The 27328-nt window shown below is 40.4% G+C and overlaps 1 protein-coding gene and 1 long non-coding RNA gene across 4 annotated transcripts in view; both read right to left on the bottom strand.

The window, feature by feature from the left end:
- TGFBR3 (transforming growth factor beta receptor 3) overlaps nt 1-4945 on the bottom strand; it is a 116154-nt gene extending 111209 nt beyond the window's left edge. For 2 of the 3 annotated variants that reach the window (XM_065072617.1, XM_065072618.1), the window contains exon 1: nt 4696-4945. The gene's annotated coding sequence lies outside the window, so the exon portion shown is untranslated. Of the gene's footprint in view, nt 1-1928; nt 2419-4695 lie in introns of those variants that run through there. The other variant, XM_021292495.2, reaches the window with a different exon arrangement.
- An 11560-nt stretch (nt 4946-16505) lies between these two features.
- The window catches only part of LOC110361442 (uncharacterized), a 104887-nt gene continuing 94064 nt past the window's right edge, over nt 16506-27328 (bottom strand). Inside the window, exons 5-6 of the long non-coding RNA XR_010474378.1 lie at nt 26402-26520; nt 16506-25936 (exon numbers count right to left, since the gene is read on the bottom strand). This is a non-coding gene — a long non-coding RNA (uncharacterized LOC110361442). The remainder of the gene's footprint in view (nt 25937-26401; nt 26521-27328) is intronic.

Here is a 27328-nt window from a genome sequence, read left to right as displayed (position 1 = left end):
AAAACCACATGTATTCAGCAGGTCTGCACTACACAGTAAGCTCACTGGACGCTTTGGGATATTTTTATTGCCCCTGACTCAGAATGAACCTACACTGATTTCCAACAGAAAATGTCTATGCTTACCAAGGAAATCAGAGTATAAGTGAATTGCCATTCTTCTTCAGAACCATTAACATTACGTATCAAACCCCCACTGCCTTCTGTGCAGAAAAGCCATCCATACACATTCGCTCTACAATTAACCTGTTTCAGACTCACGACCTCTAGATAAGCTATTCTCCTGCAATCTAAATAGGTCTCTTGCAAGGTCACAACTAAACTTATTTAACAGAGGGGCCCACTCCAGCTGACTTCCAAAATCTCATAAAATGCTGTAACAGAGGAAAAAAAAGTAAAATAAAATAAATGTGAACTTAGCAAACTATTGTATTGAAATTGGACACGCTATTAAAGAGAAGTGCTAATTATAATGGAATTACATCTGTTAAAAATAAACAGATATAGCTCATTTCAAAGTACTTTTTACAGAATGAATATGAAATAATGATTTTCACATTTTCCTGAATAAATTCATTCATTTCATTATAAATGCATCAGAAACTAGCATATTTTGCCAGACATAACGATTTGTAAGCAGTACAATTCAACAATATGACACTTAAAATACGATACCTAAAATATTCTCTGCTGAACTTGACAAATTTGACTATTGAGATACTCAAGGCCATACAGGATGTTCTTTTAAAAAAATGCATTTTGCCAGACTGGAGATACAAAACATGGGATATATACTAAAGAGCAGCTTTAAAGTCTTTCTTTCAGTGACTTCCAGAGATGTGTAAATCTGTTTCATTTTGGCTACCATAGAGTTAATTGTTGCTGTAACAGCACAAGAAATGCTGCTCTATTGGATGACTGCCAGCACATAAAAATGCGAATCCACAGTTATGGATAAAGCAATCCCAACTGCACTACTTCTTTGCTAGTATGTTTGCATGGCAAAACGTGCTTCTATTCATGAAGTGGCTAGAAACTAGCAAACCGCTGTTAAGCACCACAAATATTACTGCTATAGAAGTAATGCCTATCTATAATACACAAATAGTTTGTGGAACTAGATCAAAAGTAATGTGATTGCAAAGATATTTGCAATCTCTATCCCACAGACTATTTTCTGAGACCTATATAAATTGCCCAAGACTTGGTAATTCATGTCTTAAATATTAACAGAATGTTATTGAAGATATCAAACAAAAGAATTGTAAGAGAAGTTAGGCAAAGCTTTAGTGTTATTTTCAAATAACATTAAATCAGAAATCTCACTCCGTCTTTACAAACTACTTACTTCAGCACCTCAGAGAACTGTATAGGGAAGAAAGTTATGCGATTCCACAAAAATGACAGAAGATAGAGATCATCAATAGAACTTAACATGCATCTTTTTGCACCTTCAGTACCTGGCAACATCAGATAATGCTCTCAGAGAACAACGTGTCGCCAGTGGAATATGTGTATACCTGGTCACTGAAACAATGGGGAGAATATCCATATTCATTTAGCACCTCGGTATGCACTCCGTGCCATTCCAAAACCCGAGGAGCTCATATCTCTCCCTTTAAACCTGACCTGGAACTGTTAATTTCAGTTGAACTGTATTTTGTCTCCACTTGGTCCAAGACCCAAGGCTAGGAGAATATATAATTGTTATTGTTCACAAGTAGCAAATTGGCTACTCCATGGCAAATGCTCCCAGGCGTGCTTTTACCCCACCGCCAGGGAAAGACAGCTTAACCCCAAGGTACACCCAGCCAGATACCTGACATTTACTGCAGGGTAAGAGCCCATTCCCTGGCTCTTACTGGGGAATAGCTGACATGCTGCGAATTCCCATCTCCGCTTTGCATTCAGAAATCTGTATACCCATACCTTCAGTATTTGCCATTTGGCTGCATCAGACTTCACAGACTAGAAAGCAACATGGATCAATGCAAGTAATCCACATAAACTTCTTTGGCAACAACCTTCACATTCAGTATTCCCGGCACAAAAGATGTAATCAGCTGTTACATCAATACAAATCAAAAAGAAAAATCATTATTGATCCACGCGGGAACTGTCAGTTGACCTTTACAAAAATAAGCTAGTAATAACTTCTTAAAACCTAAGAGAATATCTAAAAATATGCTCTCTTATGGAAACCCTAAATAGTAGGAATAGTTTCTTGTGAGAATACAACTCTCTTTACAACTCAACTTTAGCTCTCAAGATTTCTAGATACAATCGTGTGATACTGTAATAGTTTCAGTATGAAAATATTTTGTCTAGCTCATTATCTAAAATTTTATGAGATTACTCAAAATATCGTATCTCAGGTTAAAATAATTCATCTCAAACATCTTCAAAGAGAATTTTCATTTAACCTCTAGTGTTTTTTCAAGTTCATTTCTGGCTAATGACCAAAATTCCATTCAGAAGAGCGGGAGACATGCCTGCTAGAGCAAACTAATAAACAAGCATTCAAAAATTATTTGTTTATTCCAATGTATGGTTGTGGGGCTTTTTTAAAGTAAAATGACATTTATCTTCTAAAGAAATACTATCAAAGTGTAGGCCCAAAGTTTCAACAAATTGCAGCTGCAGCCAGAGGGGAGACTTCGTAGAGACAAAGTTCTGTGTTCCCCCTGCTGGTTTAGCAATTAACTTCAAAACACTGTTCCTAGAGGTCAGCACCAAGACGCTGGGGTATTAAAAGATGTTTCGCACACCAGAGAAACAAAACCTGAAGCTGACTTTCTAAAAGAAGTCACATCCATGGCGGATACAATTTACATGCTCTGCCTAGCTGGGGCTCTGGGCACACAAAACGTCCACCAGAATCAATGATCGAACATGACCTCCCCAGAGAGAGAAAACAGGGTAGAAGAGGAAAATTTGAAGTGTCACTTTAAACTTAACAAGGTTGGACTATAGCAAACAATTGGGGGAAGCAAGTTTCAGAGCAAAGGACTCTTCACTGAAGGAAGCCAAGAACCTGCCCCCCCTCCAAAACCCGTCCCTCCCTTCCTCCCCCAGGCTGCGGGAACACCGAGCCCCAGCTGCGGCCGCTGGTGTCAGCCCAGGTCTGTATCCTAATAAGATCAGCTCCTCCTCAGCTGGAATTCAAGCCCTTAACCTTTCATGGGTTAAACTGGAGCTTTTCAAATGAATAAGCATCTTCAATCAACGTTTTGCTAGCACTCTTGTTAGAAACACTTTGACAGGACACCTGTGCAGTGCTGATTAAAACCCAGCCACCAACTCATGTAGGCCCTGGCATTCATGGAAGAAATGGGGACTGTAAGGGAAATAAAGTATTACTGGCAAGAAGTGATAAACAAATAGATTTTGTCTTTGGAAGAAGTTGTATTTACACATATAGTTTTACAGTCTTCTGCATGTAAGACCACAATAGCAACAGCACTCCAGGTCACTGTGAGTCAAACCCAGCTGGTCCTACAAGCCATCAAAAAATAGGCATCTTTCACTTCGGGTTTTCTCCCCAGAGGGGGTCTAATATCAGCCAGTTAGGCCTCATCCAAAAAAAAAAACAACCCACAACTTAAGTTGGGTATAAATATGGTTCCAACCAGAAAAATTTATTTCTTTGAACAAAATCACAGCAAGTCCCTCCCTAATAGGTCACAAACCTTATCAAGAGGTTTCTGTTGAAACTGAACTGTGCTGATGATCACACATTTGAGAAGAAAATAATAAATTTAGGCAATCAGATTACAGCTACAGCTTAATAGAACTGAGATAAGTAGACTTACATCTGGTTATATCCACAGCAAGTGGAAAAGATGTAATTACACATGTAGGCACACCTGATGTCTTTTGTTTTGCAACAGACAAAAGTATCATCTCACATACTGTTTGACTTCAATGGCAATAACTTCAGAATTACAAAAGCATCTAAAAGTGGGGAAAGTTGAAAAAGTTACTTAATTTACATCTAACTTTAATGACATATTACTGTTATTGCTAAGAGAGATGTACTTAGAAGGTTACAGTGAATCAACTCCAGCACATCCCCTGCAAATTACACAACGATAAATCCCACAGGTCAACAACTCATCAATGAAATTGTAATGAAGTTACATGATACTGGCCTTCGTATTTTCTCACAAACACTGAATTTCCACTCTGCTAGCAGCCTGCGAAGCTCCCACCTGGCCGCGTTAAGGATACGACACGCACGGGGGTGTTAGCATCTAGGAAGGGTTCCACTCGGTGCCAGCGAGTAACTCGCCCAGCACGTACCGACCAGCCCGACACACACGATTTCTGTTGGGACACCTGCAGCCTTCCACCGCCACAAGCCCACCTCCCGCCTCTCCATCCTCACACGGAGCCCGCACGCTTGCACGGCACGCACCGCGGAGCCGCCTCCAGCGCTGCTGACCCGGCCAGGCGCGCACACTGCCCGTCCGGCCCCGCGGTCCCGCACGCCGAGCCCGGCAGCTCCGCGGCGGCCGCCCCGGACCCTCACACCGCGCCCAGCGCCGCCGCTGCCCCCGCGCAGGGTGACACGTCCCGGGGCGCACACCCCGCGCCCGCCCCCACGGCCGCGCATCCCCGCGGGGCGCCCGGCACCTCCGCCCGACCCGGGCCACCCGCCCGCCGCTGGGGCGGGGGTCGCGGCCGCCGCACGTACCTGGCAGCAGGTCAGTCCACGCCGCGTCCCGCGGGGGCAGGCGCGCAGCAGCGCGGCTACGCCATGGGCAGCGCGGCGCCGGCCGGGAGGGACGGGACGGTGCGGGAGGGCAGCCCTGGCCGAGGCCGCCCAGCGCCGGCCACTGCTGCCGGCCCGCGGCGCGGAGGAGGCGGCGCGGAGGCGGCGGAGGAGGAGGCGCGGCCGCCCGGCCCCCAGCCCGCCAGTAACCCCATGGCGCGGCCGCGCGGAAACAAGGCGGGCGGGACGGGGGGGCGGGGCCGCGCCGCCATTGGGCGCGGGGCGGGGCCAGCCTCGTGACGGCCCCCAGCCCGCCCCCGCCCAGCGCGCGGCCCCGGCCCCGCGCGCCCCCGGCCCGCACCTGAGCGCGGAGCGGCCGCACCAAGGGCTCGAACCCGCAGAGCTGCGAGCCGGGCGAGGGCACCGCAGTGACAGAGCCCGCACCCGCTCCCCGCGCCTTCGTTAGCAACGGCTTTAAACTATCTGCGTTAACCATCACGCTAAGCAGTTGTCATACCGCGTCAAGTAATGTCGTTTGGACCCGTACCCAACACGGGACGCTAGACACAACTTGCGCTGTGAACGGTCACCCCCGCACCTCTGTCGCGCTGAGGCGCAGCCCCCCGGCGGGCGGTGCGGACCCCCAGCCCGGTGTCCCGGCCGCTGCAGCCGCTCAGGGCGGAGCGGGGCCGGGGCCGCCCCAGCACGCTGCCCTGGCACACAGGTAACCCCACCCACGGAGCTCCACCACAGCCAGCTTCAGGCCAGGACTGTACACACTGAGCAAGACAGTCCCGGTTATTCGGGGTTTATTACTCCACGGTAGGACATAACAGAAATATTGCTCAGAATACACTCCTAAGTTTGTCAATACTCCAACAATGTTAGGTCTACTGAATGTTGGGGCGAGCTGTCATCAAGGGAGCTGCATCCCCTCACCATAGCCCAGCTCAACAATAATCTGCTCCTCCAGCACGGGTAAGCAGAGCGTTAGCTTCTCACACAGTCTGTTTAGGCTCCCAAGCACAGGTTTGTGCTGCTCTACTCTCTCATCACCCAGGTGTCCTCTAGGAGTCATAGTAATTCTTAGCACTGCTGGCACCTTGCAAACATCAATACAGCACAGCTCCCGTCACAAAATCGAACCCTAATCCTATTATCCAAATAAGCAAATATTCCTGTATAGGCACGAAGACCATGCAGAGATGCAGAAAAATGCAGAGGAGTTCCAGAATGTTTCAACAAAATTTTACTAGATTAATCTGCTTTCTTAAGGGGGGGGAAGTAGATTTATTTTTTTTATGGTGCTGTTTAACTTCATTAACAATCAGGCCCATTTGTCCCTGAATCACCAATACTGAGTTCCTACATCTACCCCAGAGGAGTTCAGACACAATTTAGCCACTACTGAAAGGCCAGTTTGCAACCTAAAATAATATAGTGCCACATGTAATTAATTTTGATCTCTACCTGTTTGCAGTTCCTCTGCACATATCATATCATACACCAGTAAATGGCTGGGTCCTGGGAAGTGCTGAGCACTCCCAAAAACTACCCCTCAAAACTTCTACATCATTGATATCTGAGAGACCTCCAGCAACTATTTCAAAGGTTGCCATAATAAGCATCTAGTCTACATTAAATATTTCAGTGAACAGGCTTATAAAACCTGCAGAAACAAGAAAAATACAAGTTCAGGCTGCTTGTCAGCAGCCAAAGCCCACTTCCTAAAAATAAATAAGAAATAGCGCGTTTGAAAAGTTGTGCATGTTGGAGCATGACACACTCCTCTTATCACTCTCAGTCTATATCTAGGATGCAAAAATCTTTGCAAGAGAGATGTGGAGGTGGGGGAAGTCCCTTCAACAAAGCAGAAAATTAATATTCTACAGCAGTAAATGCAACGTATGTATTTCAATACATATTGTGTGTCTACTACATTTCCGCTAGCTGAAATTCCAGAGTGCTGATTAAAAATGGGATTGAAACTTAAGCAAACCAATTATTTTTGTCGTAAATACTCATTTAGGTCCCAATCCCACAAAGATAAAATTAAACAGATTAGGTTCACTCAAATGAGCAGCCATGAGAGCTGTTCAAGTGTGTGAAGTCAAATGTGAGCACAAGTCTCGGCAAAATCAAATCCTTTGTACACAGGTCTGACCCCAGCCAAAATATTTTCACCATTTTCCCTGTTATGGGTTAAGAACTGACTGTTGTCCTTGGAGCCAGTTCTGTCAGGTACTGAGCAGCCTCGGCCATAGTTCAGACTTCACAATGCTTGCCCTGGTGTCTGAAAAAGCTCAAGAATCTCCAAACCGTACTCAGAACTAATTTTTAGTTATAATGTGTAACTCAGATGAGAGCAGATGTATAGAAAGTTCACGGACTGAAGATGTAAAAAATTGCCACACAGAAGCACAATCAGGTGCACGAGTTGGCTCACCCAGTAACATTGTGATATACAGTTGGCTTGGACAATTTTTTTTATTTTTTAAATTTTTTTTACATTTCATGGCAAAATAAGCAGAAAACACCTAATTTCCTATTAAAATCAAGGAAAATTACTGCCATCTTAACTGCAGCGTTCAATCTTCACAGCTGTGGAACACAATTATATATATAATTTACATGTTTACATACTTTTAAAGTATTTGCTGATCTAGTGATTAACTTCTTGTCCAGGGCAGGATTATTTCACTTAGCAGGCATTGGCCTAATCCAGCAATGTAATGTGTTACCCTCACTAAGTGGTATGAATGCAATGACAGTTGACTTTTGCAAGAAGATTAGAGGTTTTCAGAGCGCTACAGAGTTAAAACTACTATTAACATCAGTTTTAATGTCTTAATTTTTCCTTCCCTAGTTTTTGGTTGCTTTTTGGGTTTTGGGGTTTTTGTTTTTGTTGTGTGGTGGTGTTTTGTTCGTTTTCAAACAGCATAAATTCTGAGTCAATGCTTTTATTTGCACAGGCCCATAAAGTTCAGTAAGGATACTTCCATGGATAACAACTACTCAATTACTACCCACATAAAATTAAGAGCCAGCATCAACTACTAATTTCACATTATGCTCATAAAGCTCTAATGTGTGCTGAAGAGTCAGCTGAGTTCACACCACCCAAGATAGAAGCGGTATCAATCCACTAAAATGGAATCTGACCTGACCTAACTAATCCCTCTCAGGTCAGGGCTTATTAATTTATTTAATTTAATTAATTATTTTAGATCTTTACAGCAATCAAATTTCATAAACCTGAGTTTAACAATAGAATTAAAGTTCATTTTTACTCAACACCTTACCATACTAAAGCCATTATTGCCTGGGTAATTTCCACAGCTTTAAGAAACACAGAATCCTCTCTGCCTTATGTAATGATGCTACACTGGGGCTTTGGGACTAAACACAGAGCTAGAGACTATGTGCCGTAGTTGGTACGACACTGAATATACTTCCTGCTAATGGACATATTCTTATGATGAATCCACTGCCACAAGTAGAAGTAGGCTTTAAATAGTTGCTGCAGGATGTAGGCATCTGATGATCACTTGCCTATTTATAATGGTATTTAAAAGTACTTGACCCACCAAAAGAAACAGAGGGTATAACAGCTCTACAAAATATTTATTCTCAATTTGACTTGCAAATTCTGATCCTGAAAGCAGAGGCTTCCATAAATGAGCAACTTAATATTGAAATATTTTCTTGTCACAAAATATTTTAAGATCAAATAAATTATTCTCAGACACTAGTAAGGGCTAATTCTCACAAAACTCTTAGTTCATACAGTGTCCAGAATCTTTTCAAAGCTAAAAGATTGTCCGAGCCACTATAGCATTATATGTGTGTGTATATATATATATATATATATATATATATATATAAGCAATAGGGAAAACCACGCTGTTCTAAGAACAGTTTGACTGCTTTTAAATTTACAGATCACGTTCTACATTAAGTCCACACAAGGTCTGTAAGTCGGGATCCAGAAAACAGGCCAGCAGCCGTACTCTTGAAATGCCAAAGAAGCACTGGCAGTTTTGAAAGTCCAGAAAGAAGTAAATATCCTACTTCACTGACTTTAGAAAAAGGAGTGGATGAATAGGCATCTTATAAGGATATCTTGTACATAAGACCGATTTGGAATTGGGATGAAGCACAAGAAGTATGTTCAGACGACTGCAGTTATTGCCCAGGTCACCCAGTCTGTCCCTCTCTGAGGTAAAATGCCATTATTTAAAATTAACTTTGCGCTTTAAGGTGAAGAGTTTCATTGTGCAACTGGAGGCAGCGGAAGGAAAGGACTAGTTAAGCTGCAGTGACTCCGCTGTTACAGTTATACGCTTCTCCCCACACAACCTTTAATAAGAAGGTGCTGTTAATAAAATTTAAGCCATGAAAAGCTTCTTAGGAAATAATTCATTAATACAAACTAATGAGGTAAAATTCTCCGTTCCTTATTGAATGATCCTGCATTCCTTGAACACCTAGAACTTTTGCCAAAGGTAAGTACATGTTAGAGTTTAACTGCTAGGCTTGTCTACACTTGAAAGTTACTTAGGATTAAGGCAGGGGATGAATTTCAAGGGCAGCAGCAAATCTGGAATGATTCCAAACACAGACAAGTTATACACAACCCAATCCTTGCCAGTACCATGGGTTTGAACTCAAAACTGATGCTACAGATGAATTCAAATAAGACATTCCTAAAGATTTCAGGTTTAAAAAAAAAAAAACAAACCAAAAAACAACCAACCACAAACCAAAAACACTAAAACAAACCCCTCCAGTGTGACCAGCCATCCCCTTTGTGCCTCCCAGGCTCCCCTGTACCCAGCACCCCGCTTTTACTGACTCTGATATGCCCCTTACCCTCCTTCCAACATTTTTCTGATAAGATGTTTATAGGCCCTCAACCTAACAAGTGCAAACACAACAGACCAGAAGAGGGAGGAAAGAGACTGCACGAGAGAAGGTGGGGGGAGGAATCAACAAAAGATCAAACAAGAAAAATGGGAAAGTAGCATACCTTCCCTGCTCAATCACTTCTTTCTGGCTGGATGCCACTCCTCATGTTGCATGCTCTCTGTTTAAAGCCCAATCCAAAATCTAATCAAATAGGCAGGAGTCCATAGGTGACTTAAAACTCTTCAGTTCTCCATAATCCCCTTTACATTTGATCGTAACACACCTAGAACTTAGTCATATAAAACAATTAATAAATAACATGCACACAGTTTCAGGTTCAAGTCCACATATTAAATAACTTATCTTTACTCCTGTTAATACTTAAAATAAGGAATTATACATTTGTCTAAAACTGCCTTTGTGGTTTGCAGGATGGGGTCCCAAACTGCTGTATTCTGTTTTGAACTTTATACTGCATGCTTGTGGTTTCAAGACCATATTATGGGTTGAAATTCTTCGCAGCCAAGATGTAAATATCACAGGCAAAAATATTCTCATGTATACAATGGCCTAATTACTTTATTATTTGTATTTATATAGTATCCACAGGCACCCAAATCTTTTAGTAAAAAACATCAAGACAAAGCTGCGTAGGGAGGTAACACCTTGAGTTAGCCAAGGTGAGTGAAAGAAAGGAAGGCAGGACAAAGTAATTGACAACTGAAGTTTAACGCACTGTATCAGTTATGTGGCTTGGATATTTTCTTCTAGCGCTTTTGATCTTCTGTTCTTCATCCCCGTCCCTTTTTTTCTTCCCTTCTCAATCTGATTTGATTGCAAGGACATGATTCCCTGGGTCATGACACAGAAATGGAAGGAGATTCAAGTACAGTCTGCCTCGCAGATGAAGCAGAGTCAAAAGTCAAGCATCCAGATATGAAGTAATTATCTTTCATGAAGTAAACTTCATCAAGCACATCAAAAATACCTGAAATAAGACTGCTTAAGCTGTATTTCTGTCCCAAAATAAATAAATTGGCTAGATGCTCAGAATCTAGCTATACATCCCAGTGAACTTGGGAAAAAAAAAAATCATGTGAAGGGTTAAAAAACAATAAAACAACAGCACACACACACACACAAATCCAGAAATCACAGGTCCTTATTTTACTAAATAAAGCTACTGTTTTGTTATCAGTCTGTTTGCAAAGGGGCTTGAGAATGGGGAGGTCACAAAATGCTTATAAGGTGATACAGTTTGATATTTTTGGAGCCCAATTTTAAAGCAGAACCATAAAATGAGTCTCTCTTTAGTACACAGTTTGTTTCCAAAATTGCTCCCCCACAAGGAAGTCACTCATTTAGACCTACTAGCTATACGAACTGAAATACCAACCTGTGGCAAAGCTTCTGGCCTTGGGAATCACTGAGTGATGTATTCCCCAGGCTCCAATTTATTTCTTGTTTGAACTCCAGAAGTCTGAGGAAGGAATTCTGCACTGCTGCTCCGTGCTCAGGTTTAGAACTGCTGCTGGAGAGCTCACCATTTTCTTTTGCAATGGATAATACCAATACTACTACAAAATAAATGTGTAAAACTGCTTAACTTTATACTTTCCTACGTGAGTTACAGTTCAGATCTGTCTGGAATTACAGATTAGCACAAAAGCTTTTCCTTCACATACACTGTGCAGCGTTAACTATTTCAGAGGACATATTATTTTGTCTTTGTGTATACATCTAAGAATTAGAGTCTTTTTGCAAGCATTGGATCTCAATCCCATGCCTCCAAAGTGGTCTGTAATATGTTACATTCCTTATTTTGCTTTAGGCTGCTACTGATTAATGCCTTATGTGGGATATTTATTTGTTTTTCCCATGTGTTAGTTCATCGTCCTTGGAATTGCAATAACACATGTGCCAGGGAATGTGACCTATTAGTCTTCACTGTCCTTCATTGAGTCTGAGTAGAGATATAAGACAAGTGCATACATATAATATTTGAAGGGTTTACACTTAAATTTGACACATAATTTGCTGCTGGAATACTCTCATGTCATAAATTGATTCATAAAGTATCAATTAAGTGTAGATGTCTGTGAATAGCTATCAAAATCCATTCTTTGTTGCCATTCACAAATTAAAAAACCAAATGCAAGTTTCTTTTTGCTTTGCTTACACACAAGAGATCAAGAGAAGTCTTGAGCACAAGAGAGAGAAAAGGAAAAATAGACCAACCTCCTATCTACTCCTTTACCAAACCTTGAGAGAAAAGTTATTGGGTCTCTCGATTGCTCTAGTGAGAATGGGGCTTGCAGAGGAAGACAATCTTTAACACAGAAGTTCATGCAGATAAGTAGCTGAAAGCACCTTGATACAAACTGACCAACAGCACCAATCACAGCACCGATCCAAAGACAAAAAATGTGAAACACCAGCTCACACACGGTCCAGAGTATATTCAGCTAGCTGTGTTTTCACTAATATTCCTTACTAAGGGCTCAAACACGAGCCTTGGTAAATCTCACAGCTGCTTCTCATAACCCACCAACATTCCCTGCCTTGCACAATTTAAGAAGAATTCTTTGTATTTCTGAATTATTTGTTCCACATAACTGGCAATGTGAAAGATGAAGGTGATAATGAGGTGAAGGACATCAGTGAACTAAGTACGTGAGAGCCAGTGCCCTCAATGTTATCATGTGGAAACTGCTTAAAAGCAGGGACAATCCAGGCCCTGCTATATCACAGGGCCAAGAACCTTTTGTACAAAACAGGTTGCTTACACTCACCATGTGTGAGCTGTGCATCTGTTGAACCATCTGAAGTTTATCAGATAAACAAAATTCCACACTCGGCGCTGTTGAAAACTATGGACAAAAGGAAACAATCAAAGGCGAGTTATACTTTTAGCAGAGATCATAAATTTATGTGTCCAGTAAATCTATTCAGGTCTTTCAATTTTACTGATGCCTTAAGTATTAATTTAATCTCAAGGACTGGGAGTTTCATCCGCACCAAGATTTTTTTTCTGAGGTATTTACAGACATCTGCCATAGCAATAGAAATCTGCAGGAGTTTTTAAAGGTCACACTGAAAATGTTATGCTTTTCTGAACTAGCCAAAATATACCTAAAAAATTCAACTTGCATAGGGTGCAAGAGACAAAAATTACCATGAAGGAAACATGATGTGCTTGCATTTTCTTTTTGACACTTCATTTGTTTCATTTAATTGCTCTTCGGGACAAAAAACAAAACAAAACCAAAACACATTTCTACACAACATACAGTTTTTAAAACACGGAAGGTCGCATTTACCTACTCTAGAAAATATACTGATACATCTCAGTACACATAGATAGACAGGAAGATCTATAAACCAGAGAGCCATTTGTTATCTCACAGATAAAGAGAACATATTTTTTTTCACCTCACTTAAATATAGAGATATTTAGGCACCAAGATATTTTGACATCAAGATGCAACAGAAGCAGAATAGTTAACTACATTGGAAATTGTTCCTAATGTGTCAGCCACAAAACTATAACTATGAGGGTGAGAAAGGCCTCATGCTAAGGAACATTGGCTGGCGTCCATCCATCTCAGCCTGTTTCTTCCACGAAATAGACCAACCACTTCGTTAATGAACAGTAATTAATACCAGAAGTAAGAGGAGACAAAAGAACAGGCTCCCATAATCATTTTTTTGAAAGAGTAAGATGTGTTAATGATCAGACTGTGGGTATCTATTAACAGCTAGTGCAGTACAATAGGAAGGGGTCTATAGAATAAAGCTGTATGTGTTGAGGGTCTGATGTTGACAGAACACACAGTTTATGGGGAGTTATTTCCAATCAACTCCAGTGTGGGCTGCACGTCCATTAGTTGTTGGAGCATTTTAGGAAGTGGGTCACAGTTCAATTTCACCCAGGAGGAATCCTATTTGTACACTCTGAGACTGCAAACATTCTTGCAAACCAACATCCCATAGGTGGGAATGACCAGGAGGTTCATTCCAAAGCCCACTCCTGATCCAACCTGAAATGCTGCAGCATCCCAAATACCTCACAGGACTCAAGTGTAGTCCGACTGCTCTGCAGGGACCCACAATGGCCAGAAGAACTTAGAGACAAGACACTGCGGGGCACTGACAGCATTAACACTTACTGCCTGCCAAATGGATGCGTCTGGTACTATTCTAAGATGTTCACACTCAAAGTGAATTCACATCCACAAAACATTTTTAGATCTCTGCTTTTCAGGTTGAAACCTATGCCAAGGCAGACAAACAGCTTTCACGTACTGCTCTGCTCTTCTTTGTTCCTATTTTGCCTCCATGTGGTGTCCAGGCATGGTGCTGGGCCTCTGCTAAGGAGAGAGAGCTTCACTGACGGTCCACAAAGGGACCGTAGAATCCTTCCTCCGGATCTCTTTCTCTTCTCAAACAAAACACACATGACTCTTCCATTACACCCGGAACCTTGCATATCCATACCTCTACGTGTGAGACACACATACCAGAGGAAATACTGTCTTGTGCTTACCTTTATTTCTTAAATGTTTTTACTTCTTCAAAGAAAAAGTATTTAGCCACAGTCCTATTTCATTGTATGGGATGGAATTCAGATCCTGAAGAGACGGCAGCTGAATTATTTGGGTCCAAAGTTTCAGTGTTTGAAACAAAAGTTAGCAAATTAAATCCCACATACATTAATGATAAAACAGACTTAGAGCATAGGTATGAGAACACTTTTTTCTTTTCAAACCAAAACCAGGCGTGGTTGCTGTGATGGAATATACCTTCCTTTACCTTTTCTCTAAACAAGTGTGATGGCAACAAATGGAATCATCCATCCAGCAGAAAGGCCAAGTTAGTATCTGTTAGGTCAAGTTAGCAAAAGACAGATGAAACCTATGACTGGGCTCCTCTCTTTTCTATTACAAGAAATACAGTTAATGTTTGACAGTAATTCCTATACTAAGTAGTAAAACTAAATCCCAGATTGGGTTTTGTGTATTTGTTGAATTCCTGTGGGTAAAAAAGGTCCAAACCAACGTATTCAGCAGTTTAGTTGAATTTTCTTGTTCTCCATGTAGTTTTTGAAATGAGGGTTTGCTGTGCTACTCAAAACTTAGTCCTTGGTAACTATCAGCATTTTATTAACAACGCCTATATGTACATTTTTTTACTGTAACCATATACATCTCTCATAGGCGCATAAGCTGGGGAGCATTTGTAGCTCATACTTGTTTTCCCCATGCAGCCACACATGTGGTGAACAGCTGTAGAAGTTGTAAAATTGTCTTTACACATTGCACATGCTGTTGAATATGATATGCATGCCCATTAAATATGAAGCAAGTCCTGCAGCAAAATAATACACTGAAAATTTCTTTTTACTTATTTTTGTAAATATTTGCCTTTCTTTAAAGACAGACAAGCGTTTCCTACTTAAGTTATTTCAAAAAAACAATAGCACTTAATTATTCAGAATTGTGGGTTTACCAGTTCTTACCACAAGCCTTTTAACCACCTCCACTCTGGCAAAGAATTAAATGCTGTGAAAAGTTAATCTGCAAAGCAACTGTTACTATGGTATTGCAACCAGCTCTGCTGCAATAAAATATAGAAATGAAAATGTAAATTGTTACTTAGATATACATTTTTCTCCAGGGTGCTATAAGCAAAAATGGAAAACAGCTGACATTGGGTCACCCTTCTAGATAATAAATATTGCTAATATGAATATGATGTCTTAAAGGGTGGGGAGAAGCTCCAGAGACTATTGCTCCCCTCATTAATGTTCTACCACCAAACTGAAAGAGAGGTGGGGTGATTTCCCCATCTCTGGTGAGAGCTTAGTTTTCTGAACTCAGCTAAATCAGTCCCCACAGAGATATCTTATCTGCAAGGCTTATGAAAAATATCTGAGGAGTAAATGGTTAGCATTTGGAATGGACCACACCGCACGAAGTAACAGCTATTTCATAAGAGATTTCCCATGGTAGATATTCCCAAGCCCAGCTATGAGGCCTTGACTCCCACACCCACCACAAATGATATTTGAATGTTGTACTATACCATTAATACGCTCAGGGCAATTTTAGGCAATGAAGTACATATAGCCAAGCACAGTAAAAGGATACCTTGTTTCTTGGTTATTATTAAAAGAAAGCAAGCAGATCCATTAAAATGAGAAACACCTCTCTCTGCTCCCATCTTCCATCTGCCAACAAATACAGATATTGCACATGGGGTTTATCACACTCTAGAAAGGAAAGCGTTATACAAGCCCACTGTTAATTTAAGCTACGTAAATGTGAGCAATCTTTTTTTAGTTGGCCCCTTTTTCTGCTTTCTTGCAGCCTTTGTGACATGTTTAAAAGAATAAGCATTATTATGAAAGCTTTCAAAATTATTTGTATTTTTTTAAATTATATTTTTACAAATTATATTTTTACCAACTATATAATGTAGAAATGTGCTAGCATTTTGATTTTTATGTTAGCATGTAGGAAAAGAGAAGCAGTCAATTACATATACAAATTGTCTGCAAGTTTTTCACACTTCTCTACCATATGTTTTCTGCATACGTCGAAACTAGTCAGATTAAACTTAAATATTTTTCCTTTCAATTTAAAAAAATGGCAAAAATCAGTTTTATCAGATTAAAGATTCTCACAAAAGAGCTTAAAATAATGGTTGGCTAATTTGAGAAATTTCACAAAACATTTTCATGACAATCTCCAATTACATTGCTCTCTCCCCTTTCTGTATATTACACATAAAAAAAACCCCAGCCAGCTTCTACAAAGTGGTTTTACTTTACTACTTTTAGCATTAACTTCTGTTTGTTCTGCATGCCAGAACAGTGCCTGGATTATTGTGGTACTCTGATTCAGGGTATCCTCTTACCCACCTTTGCCAGTGAAGGTTTTAGGGGGCTTTATCCGTAATGCACACCTTCATCAAGCCCCAGTTCAACCAGTTGCTGATGTGTTTACAAATCAGTTAATAAGTTGTTCCCCTCAGAGTTAATGAAATTGCTTGAGCGTTTAAGTTGTGTTGACTAGAGCTGTAACAAGGTCATCTGCCTGGAGAGCAGCAAGTTGGAATCCCTCACTGTTCCAGTTTACACGAGTTCAGATCTCCTAGTGGTACTAGTGAACAAATACCAGCCAAACACCAAGACTCAAAGAAAGATGAGACTCAGGCCAAAATAAGCCAACGAAAAAGTACATACTATTCTGTAGGATGCTGCATTTTGTTCCTGGTGGGAACCTGCATTACTCAGCTGAGGCCCCAGTCCCATTAGCTCTGCTCATTGGGAAAATTCACACATTATTTGACACAAGTAAGAGTGGCTGAATCAGGCCACTTCAGATTAAAGAGCCTGTGAACTTTAGCATTTAGACATATGTTCACCAGACAATTTGCTCTCCCAACAGTTAGGGATTTTCTCCTATTATCGCAGTCACTGTCACGAATTTAAGCCATTGTTGATCCACAGGAGAGAGGCTGGACTTTGACTGTAAGGATTATCTGCATAGCTACTATAAGAGATAGCAGAACCGTTTTTTTCAAACACAGAGGGGCTGGGTTTTTTTTCCAGCAGAGATCTGGGAGGAGGGGGTGTCAGAGAGATCCTTAGACCTGGAATGTAACTTCCAATAACGACTTACAGATGTCAGAGTAACATTCTAGGATCTTCCTATAAGTCCAAAGCTATTATTTGTAACATATGCAGAATAAAAGCCCTTTGCATAAGACTGTAAACAACCCCCTCAACTAAACTATTTGTGGCTCAGCCAACTTCAGCCTTGGGGGTAAGGGGGGTGAAGGGGTAGAAGGGGCCTAATTTTGTAGCATGACACTCAGTTTTTCTTATGGTCTTACCATTACTTTAGAGATGGGATGTCTCTACTATTCAGGTTCCAAATCACCACCACAAAACTATTGGAAACACCAATGATAAAGCAAGTATAACCACACCCAACATTACAAGAGAGATTTTCATTTAGACATGCAGCAGTAATGAGAAAAGATTGGAGTTTTCACTTAGAATACATGAAATTCACTGCCAAAAAGAGAATGGAAAAGCATCCAAGTTGGGCAGCTTATATAGATCTAGGAGAGTTTATGTTTAAGTGCATCCAGCTTTCACAGTAAACAGCATAATATATAATTAATCATATTTCAGCAGTAAATACTAAGATGCTGAATGCTTCATTTACTATAAAACACTTTCAAGGCTTCCATTTCAGGTAGTTTCATTCACAGAAGCTGTTTAACAGAAATTATTTGTATAAATTAAATACAACATTTAATCTTCATGCTAGGTCTTAATTATCAGATAAAACTCTTAACAGTGTATCTTTGATGTAAAGCAAGGGCACATTGGAGGTCACATATTTCCTTTATGAATGAAAATAAATTGTTTACAGTGTGTGTCACCAGAAAGGAGGTTTGTCACCACATGCACTTCAGAATCAACAAGAGACAATCTAATCGCATCAATTACATTTTCATTAGGATTCCAATCAGCATTGTTACCAGCAAAAAGACAAAAAGACTGTGCCTGGAAGCATCAGCTGTGTCTGTCACGAAGATTTGCTGGAAGGGGAGCCAACAGGAAAGAAAAGGCAGCCCTGGAGTCCCACAGAGCCCCGTGGTGGAGGGTGGCAGAAGGTGGCCCAATACTCCCTTTCCCCAGCCCTAAGCAGGTTATGGCAAGAGGTACCAGGCCCCATCTGCAGCGGCACAGACCTTCTGGCAGCAGGAATGGAAGCTCCTGCTCCTCACCAGCAATGCGGGAGTTTTGTCCTTGGCCACAGTCATTTCATAAAACTTCAAGGAGTTCTGCAAGAGACAGTTGGGTCACATCTGTCCCAGGCGAAGATTCTTCCAGATCCCAGAGTCAGAAGCATAAGAATTTATCTGTTCTCTAAAATGCTTCTTTCTTTACTTAACAGTATGTCAAATCTGAGTAAGCTTGTGGTTTGGTTCTGCTGGAGTTTTGTTTTCACTGTCAACTCCTTTTCTAGATCCCATTAAACTCTAGATATCAAACAGTATCCTGAATTCATTATTTCCCCAAGGAAAATACACACTGTGTGAAAAAAGTTTCCTTTCAATTTTGAAGGATTTAAGTTTCATTAATATCTTATTCACTGTGTGTTGTAAGAAAGCGAATAGCCATTCCTGCTCTGGCTATTGATTTGTAAAAGACTAGATGCATCATGGCACAGTTTATTCATCTAATGACCAAACTAATCTTGCTGTAGCCTGCTGTAATTTTGGGCAAGAACAATTTTGTGGCAGCAGGAACCTCACCAACGTATGGGACACACTCACTCCTCCACTCCTGTTACATTCACAGGACACAATGTGATGCAGAGAAAGTCACTTGCAAGCGGCAGCTCTGGCCCTTTTGTGTTTGCAGATGTCAAACAGACAAGTAAAAATCTCTCTACAATTTTACTTAGGGGCAAAACATTTTGCCCAATAATTACAGAGGACTGTTCCCTTCTGTAATAAAAAGAAGCAGCAATGCAGAAGAGGGAAATGTTTCAGCACTGAGGTTAATTCTTTTAGGACAAGTCCAACAGCCCTGGCTGAAAATGTTGCACAACCAAGGACTGGCATTTGACACTATTTTTCATCATGAGAGAACACAAAGTATTGAAAACTATTTCAAATTAATAGAAAGGTATGTGGCATGTTAAACATTTTAAAGAATATCTCTTGAAAAGAGCTTCAGCAACACCATTCAATTTAGGTTTTTCAAAAAAAAAGTATTGAATAGACCTTTATTCATATTTCATTAAATATTAGAATTATTTATGTTCCTACATAATTTTGCTGAAAAGTACAGCTAACAGTGTGCCACCTGTGAAATTTACATATTCTGTAAAATTGTCTGTAAAACCATACAGACAAGACAAGATTTCTTCATGTTGTAAAATCTGCTTAAGTCCTCAGATCATCACTACAGGACTATAATACCTGAATATAAGCAGACTTCGCACGGAAAAAACAGGGAGATTTCTCTTAGTGTTTCATTTTTCTTGTAGCGTAGCTGACAAGCAGGTGCTCATTCTGCAATAATTCCTTGGGTTTGGCTTCTCTAAGCTGTCATAACCTTCATATTTACAAACCGCTGCAGCTGTAATGAAACTAATTCTCAGCTCTGTTCATCGCATCCATCAACACTTAACACTTCACAAAATTTACCATTAATGCATGTCGTACAAAGTGTTCACGGAATACCTTAAGTATCCTGTAAGACCCCACTTCAACCCTCCATCTATCCAACTGTCTTTAAATAAATTTATTCAGAATTAATACTGTATAGTTTACAATTTTGCAGTTTTAAAATTAATGAAATGCAACATGAAACCATCAGATTGTCACTTGTTCATATTTTCCTAGATCATAACTTCTAATAAATAGAAATAGAGGAGACAAGATAAAAACTTCAATTACAGTTAACAATACAAATACTTCCACTAAAAAAAAAAAAATCAGAGATTGCATAAAAATTCTGCATATGATCTATATAAGTATAATATTTTTTCTTCATTCTAAGTAGTGTAAATTCTCACTTATGTTAGGATGTGGTTATATGTTAGTCTCGGCTATGTTAGGAAGAATACTTGCCATACTACAGGCATAACTGCTGCCTCGGATGTGTGGCAGCAGCAGACAAAAATCTCTGGAAAAAAAGAAAAAGCCTCCTTTCCAGCAATATGTGAATTATGTTGCAACTACAATTCCACAAAACATGTTTTTTAAAGGGCAGTCAATTTATTATTCTACTATAAAACTATTTGCAGTGTAAGTCTGAGATTTTAGCTTGAAAAAGATCAATAGCTTCCTCTCTATTTATTTTAATTTTAGATACACTTCTAAAATAAGTAGTTCTATATTCCTAAAGCAACCTTTGTCTCCGTTTCAGTAGTTTGCCTATAAGAAGAAACAGTATAGCAGTATCTGAAACAATGTAAGGTATTTGGTTAATTAAAACAGGTTTAATAAAGCAAGTTTTACCATGTTAAATCTACTCAGGAGTTATTATTTAGTGAAGAGACAGATATAGTTCATAATTATTTAGTTTCAATTCTTGATTAGTGAAGTCAAGAGCTGTGGTGCCTCATGAGAGCTGTAAGAAATCCCGCATTTGATCCAGCTCTTATTAATAACAGCTGAAGGGGGCTCCATTTTTCCCTTGATATCTCCCCTGTACTACAGGCAAACAATCCTTTTCCATTTCTGTGCTTTTACCCTTCACAGATGATTTATTTTTCTTACAATAATAAAAAAATATTTACTGTTTAATACAGGGATATAATCTCACTTTTTGAAAGTATGTATTTGTTTTAATAATTTTTAATATTTTTAAAGTTAATTCATTGGATTAGTCAAATACTTGAAGAAATACAGAGCACTTATACCTTCCATGGAATTAGGGGGTTTTTGATCTATCTTAGGACCAAACCCTCAACATTCTTTTACAATACAGTTATGATTTTGCCTGCCACTCACACAGCATAAGAACCTACGCAAATAACTGAAAATATATGAAGTACCTTGATGTATTTTTTTCCTCCAGTACAGATATCAAATACATTGTATTCACAATTGTAAGTACACAAAGTGCAGTGGGCTTTGTCCCCTGCATACAGCAACTCTTACAAACACTGGAAGGTCACACATCACTTCTCCACATTTAGAATATTCCAGTGCTAGACGGATAGTACAGTGGATTTATATTTGCAGGAATCACCTGGAAATGTATAGGCAGAAATGAAAATAAGTTGCACAGTTTTTGTTACTCAGAGGCAGAAAAGCTGTCCGGAACAATTTGCTCTTAATGGCTGTTTTAGCTCAAAAGAGGCCCTGAAGTGAAGAATAAACAAACTGTCACAGGAACAGAGAGTAAGTCTCTTAAGATCAGGGTCAAGGTTCATTGGTACAATTGCTCTGAGGCAAAACATTACCGCATCTTGGATTAATCTTGGCATGCAGATAAATATAAAGGTACAGCAGTAATGCACATATAGGGCCTTTCTTGTAACCCTTGCACGTGCAATACAACCAAATGCATAACACAAAATGCAGTGTCCTGTGAAAATGTAACAGGAATTCTAAATATGTTGAAACAGAGATTTAGAAATTCAGAAAACTAGATAATAATAATAAACAAAAGTTAGATAAATATGCTCTGCTGTCACAGTCTTGCACAAATTGTATTACCCTTGTTTAAGCTAAAACACAGACTCCAGCCAGCCATATATCTCAAAAAACAAACCCAGGCAGTTTTCCTATCTACAACTTGCCTTCAGCTTCTTTCTTCCCCACAAAGCCTCAACATTTTATTTTTTGTTTTAAAAGATTATTTTAACATATTTTGACCCTTCCCTGAAGAAAACCAGATATGCACAGTGCAATTCCATGCTGAAAGACCAAGTGCAGGATTCAGAGAATTAGATATGGAAGTTTCTGCACACACCCTGTGGAGCAGTTGGTCCTCCACATTTAAATAAATATTATTATATCTTGTTACTGAAAAAACATTTGACTTAGCATCGGTTAAAATAAAGGCTGTACCAAAACACTCTTCCCTTCTCTCTGCTCATTATTCCTTGTCCACGCGCTCCAGAGTTTAGCCACGGCTCTCTCACCCGGACACACGCCTCCCCATACGCCCCCTGCCCGCTCCAGCCCTTGAGCTGGGTCAGCAGCAGCACACAGGTGTCACAGGTGCACTCTCAACCCCAGCAGCCTGTTCTCTGTGCCACCTGCAGAGCTGCCCGGTACCAGCTGCTCAGCTTTGGGCAGCGGCCAAGGACATGCAGAAGTTGGGACAGTCCGAGCTGCAAGAGTGGGGCTCAGCAAGGACCTCTCATCTTCTCCCGTGCAAGGTTCTTCATTCCTTCACTATGGACTGCAGGTTTAGCTAACACAACACCTCACCCTGCACAAAAGTCACATAACACCGCTCTAATTTGGTGCTAAACATTTCCAACAAGCAGAGTGTTACTATTGCAAGAGCAGAGCTGTATTGAGCTGTACATCCATGCTGCTTACCCTTCCTCATTTATGTGCAGAAAACAGCTGAGGTAAGAGGGTGAAGGGGGAAAAGCCATTCTTCCAGTGCAAGCATCTGCATCCCACTGCAGCCCTGTATTATCATTTCTCCTCCCCAATAAATAATGCTGGCCAGAATTATTTATTAGAGTTAGAGCAAGGGCAGTAACAGTCTATTAGATTTCTGGACAGAGAAAACTCCTGAGGACTGCACTGGTCACTTACTAAGCCTCTCCATTTGCTGATACACTGCTCCCTTCACAGGCTCCTTGGCACAGAGAGGTGGAATATTCCCATTGGCCTCAAATATTAGTTCTTTTTTCCATTGTGGTATTTTAGAAACTGTTATACTCTCCAGCAAGAGCAACCAATTCACTTCTAAAACGCAGGTTTGAGCAGACAAGGCTCAGGAACACATAGAACAGGGCAATCCTCAGTTAGAGGTGGCAGTGAGCCAAAGTCCCTGCTTCACGGGGCACAGCAACCCCTCCCAGTGCAGCACAGACCAATTCGGCACCGCTCCATGGCTGGGGCACTAACACCTCTGGGTAGGCCTCCAGGACTCCTCAAGAGAGACGGCTACAGCACAGTGGGATAGCACGCTTCTGTCCCCAAAGCAGGAATTTCTGACTGCCCCATCCATGCCGGCTCACAAAGCACAGGAACGCACTGAAGCAAGAACATCTCCCAGGGGCAAAGTATTAAGTCTTTCCAATCGCCTGCAGAGCAGATGCCATAAAACAAGCAGAGACAGTGCTATGGCACATCAGATGATGTTCCAGCAACACATACAAGCCACAAATAGGCCTATAATTCTAAGAAAAGAAACAAAGAAAAAATGCCAACAGAGCAGTACAGACCAAGCACATCCTCTCTTCACATTGTCTCACACTGGGGCAGAGACTCCTCTGAATGTTCCAGTAATTCTGTTTCTGGCAGCGGAGAGGCTGCCACAAATTACTACCGCCCTCTGCACCACAGTGGTTCCTTTGCCCTGGCTATTAGCTTAATCTAGAAGTATGTCGACTTGGAACCAGAGTGCGATCTTGAAAAATCTTTCTTTAAAGTTCAGTTTCCAACAGAATAACTGGCTTCCTTTTATTCAATCACACGTCTATTCAGTCTGAATTATCTCTTTACAAATGTCGCACCGGTCATACATTGAATGTCTGAATAGTGATATTGTGCTTTCTGATATTCTCAACAACCAACCTGATAACAAAAGTGAAGGCCAAACCCGCAGAACCACTGATTTTAATTACCTTGAAAGAAACAGAATAAACTTTCACCAGTTCTGAGCTGACATCTACTGGTAGAAAATTGCAACAGTGTAGAACACTGGACATAATCAGGAAACGCACAGCAAGATACTTTGTTGGAGATCTCTAAGTGCTACTTGGTGAAGGATCTGGGACTGGAAGGGAGGAGAGCTCGTTCAGTATGCGTTTTGAGAGCTCATTCCGGATACATTTCATGCTGTTCTGCTGCAAGGGTAGCAATCTCTTGCAGAGAAATCAGACACAGAGCCTGGGGGCGTAACTCCTCAATCATCACCTCAAGTATTGCATATCAAGCATAACTTTGAGAAAACTTTATTAATGCAAACAATTGTACTGAAATTCATTTTAGCCAGATCTGGTTTGGGTTAGCCCAGGTCATGAAGGGTATGAACACACAATAGCTTGCAACTGTGTCAGAGCAGTTCAAAGTTCTCAGGTGTCAGCTGAGGCACAGTAATTAGTAACATGTTCATCATCCCAGCCAGCTGCAATGTAGAGTCAACCCAGCTTGTTACTCGCACAGTTATGTGTGCGGTGCTAAGCAGTGCTTTAAATGTTCATTGGGAGAACAAAATTAACATGTCTTAAGTGAATGCTTTTGGGAAATACCATTCGACTGTAATAAATCAAAGTCTTCGTTCACAAGGTTTCAATTTTGTTTGTATCTCATGTTTTACGAGGCTGATTCAGCAGTCTCAGACTAACAGCCAAAACCAAAAAGTAAGCATATATCTATGTGAATTATTAACATATACATCAAACTAATGCCACTATCTAGGATAGCACTCTCCATATATGATTAAACCTACAAAGTGCTAGAAGTTAAGTACAGGGCAATAAAATAAAATAAATAAAGTAAAATCAACCAAAACAACAAACTGACAAGGATCTGATTTATAAGTGATCTGGTGGCAAGAGGAGATTTAAGTCAGCAATGTCCTTCCGATCATAGTTTAAAAAATAGAATAAAACAACCCAAACACCCTCCCTAAATTTCTTTTTGATAATGCTGTTTTTAATTTCTGAACCTCAGTTGTCAATACGTAATGAGCCGGTGTGCAATTGGCATTGCTTATCACTGCAAGTCAATTTTTACATGGATGTTTATAATCAGGAAGAGTTCCTCATGATTCAGGGATAAATGGTTATCTGCAAGAGAAATTTTCACCAGAATGTATAAAACTTGCAAATCTCAGCCAACACAATCTATAGCAACTCGAAAATATACCCTGTAGCAAGATACCATCTTTTTCTTTAAAGACAACAAGAAATACATAGCTCACTAGTTTACATCTCCTTAGTAAGCATTTTAAAATTCAATTTCTACCCACAGGACCTTCAAATGTCTTTGTTCAGTAGCTGAGATCCCACTCATAACATACTTCCTACCTTTATAGACGTTTAAGAATGATCAGTGATACTTGCTTTAACATTCTAAATAGATCAATAATTTCAAATATAACACCCCATCCAGGTTAATCCATCTATTTTTATGATATTCACCACATTCATGGAATCTTGGGCTACTACCTCAGATGTCGCCTTACAGCGTCCCAGACAGATGCAATTGAAAGGCTTTGCTGAATAAGGCATCTTCAGAAAGACACAGTCCAACCCAACACAGGAAAACAAAACTGTCAAGAACCCTGCCACTAAAATACCACTCCATCTCAAACACCCTGTCAGGCTGGTAAAAATTCATTTTCTGGAACACAACCGGAATATTATTCTAATTTCTCACATAAGCAGATGGCACTAGGACTGTTTGGAAATAACGGATACTGGATGAGGATAAAACCACAAAGGTGACGGCCTCTTCCCACTTTTTTGTGGCCTTCTCTGCCCAGTCACTACCTTTGGGAGAACTGCCAGAAGTCCTGTTTGCAGCTCCATGCCCGCAGGTCACAGCCAGACAGAACCAGAACTTGCAGCAAGCACTGAGACTGCAGAGGCAACAAGGAATACTACAGTATTTTTCAAGTCTTTTTTTCAACACCATATTTAACAAAAATTATTGTAACACATTCTTTTTCAGTTTATTTTAACATCAGATACAGAAAGCTGGTGATTTATTTAAAACTCAGTTTTTTAAGTGATTACAAACCAAACCAGTCTGATTTCCATAGTGTTTCCCTGCTCACAGCATAGCCTAACAAATCCAGCTGACTTAAATTTTTACAAGACAAAAAGCAACTCAAAGGAGGATTAAGCAGTGACAAGCCAGAAGCTAAAGGCAGAAAGCAGAGTAAGACAGCAAATACATACACTTCATGGGCAACAGCTTCACCTTTCTTTTGATAGCACCCTTCCCACCTCATTGTCCAATTCCATCAACAGCAGCAAAACCTCACTCTCCCAGTGACTGTCTTTGAGTGAAATCACACAATTCAACAAATCTCAAGACCTACCTACAGAGAACTGCACTCCCCTTCCTTGCTTTTTATCATTGAACAAGGCTTCTATCACTTGCTCTGCTTCAAATACAGGAATAATTTCCATCTCAGTAAATATATCCCCTTCCTGTCACCTGTAAAGAATAAACTTTGCATTACTCACTGTCAGCTCCATAGAGGTGGCAGAGGTAGCAGCTGTTTGCTACTTTCCTCAACAGCTTCATCCATATGGTCCTAACAGATTGGGCTGCTTAAGTCAGAATACATGCTGGTTCTACCTAGATGTTTTAGATTCTATACCAGTACTTCATGCTTTTGCCAGGAAAACAAAGAATTCTAAGTAATGTTGGCCTAGCAACCAGGACATCTTGCTAGGGAAAAAAAAAAAAAAAGAAGAAATAAAAGAGAGGGAAAAGCAGGCAGATCAATCACTTGCATGATAAGAATCCAAACAGGTTTTGGTCTCAAACTGACACATGCACCTGAGTGAAACAACAAGCTAAACAGAAAACTGATTTTTGTACTACAGCATGCAAGGGCTGAAATTTGTAGGTGTACTGAGAGAGACAAAAGCTTAGCCAATAGCCAAAATTCAAAACAAGCTGTCTAAATTCCAATTCTTTGTAGCTTTAATTACAACAAATTGAATTTGTTAGAAAACAACCTAGTCCTCACACTTACGCCACAGCAGCATTGCTAAATGCATTTGGTTTTTAATTTAAGCCATGGAACTTGACAGTAAAGGAAGGTGTGAATACTGTAGAGTCCTTAACTAGAGACACTATTTATGCACTCCTCTTATACCAGAACATAGCATAACTCAGGATAATTGATAAAACATGAGCATTACCATTATCTTGAAGCTTAAGACTTTGAAGCTGAGCTAAGAAAATGAAAACAAAACTGATCTAAGTATAACCACTCATCTTTTTGTATCACTCC

This window comes from Columba livia, chromosome 8 (assembly GCF_036013475.1).
Source record: "Columba livia isolate bColLiv1 breed racing homer chromosome 8, bColLiv1.pat.W.v2, whole genome shotgun sequence".
In the NCBI taxonomy this organism is placed as follows: domain Eukaryota; kingdom Metazoa; phylum Chordata; class Aves; order Columbiformes; family Columbidae; genus Columba; species Columba livia.
This window is presented reverse-complemented; position numbering and strand designations above follow the sequence as displayed.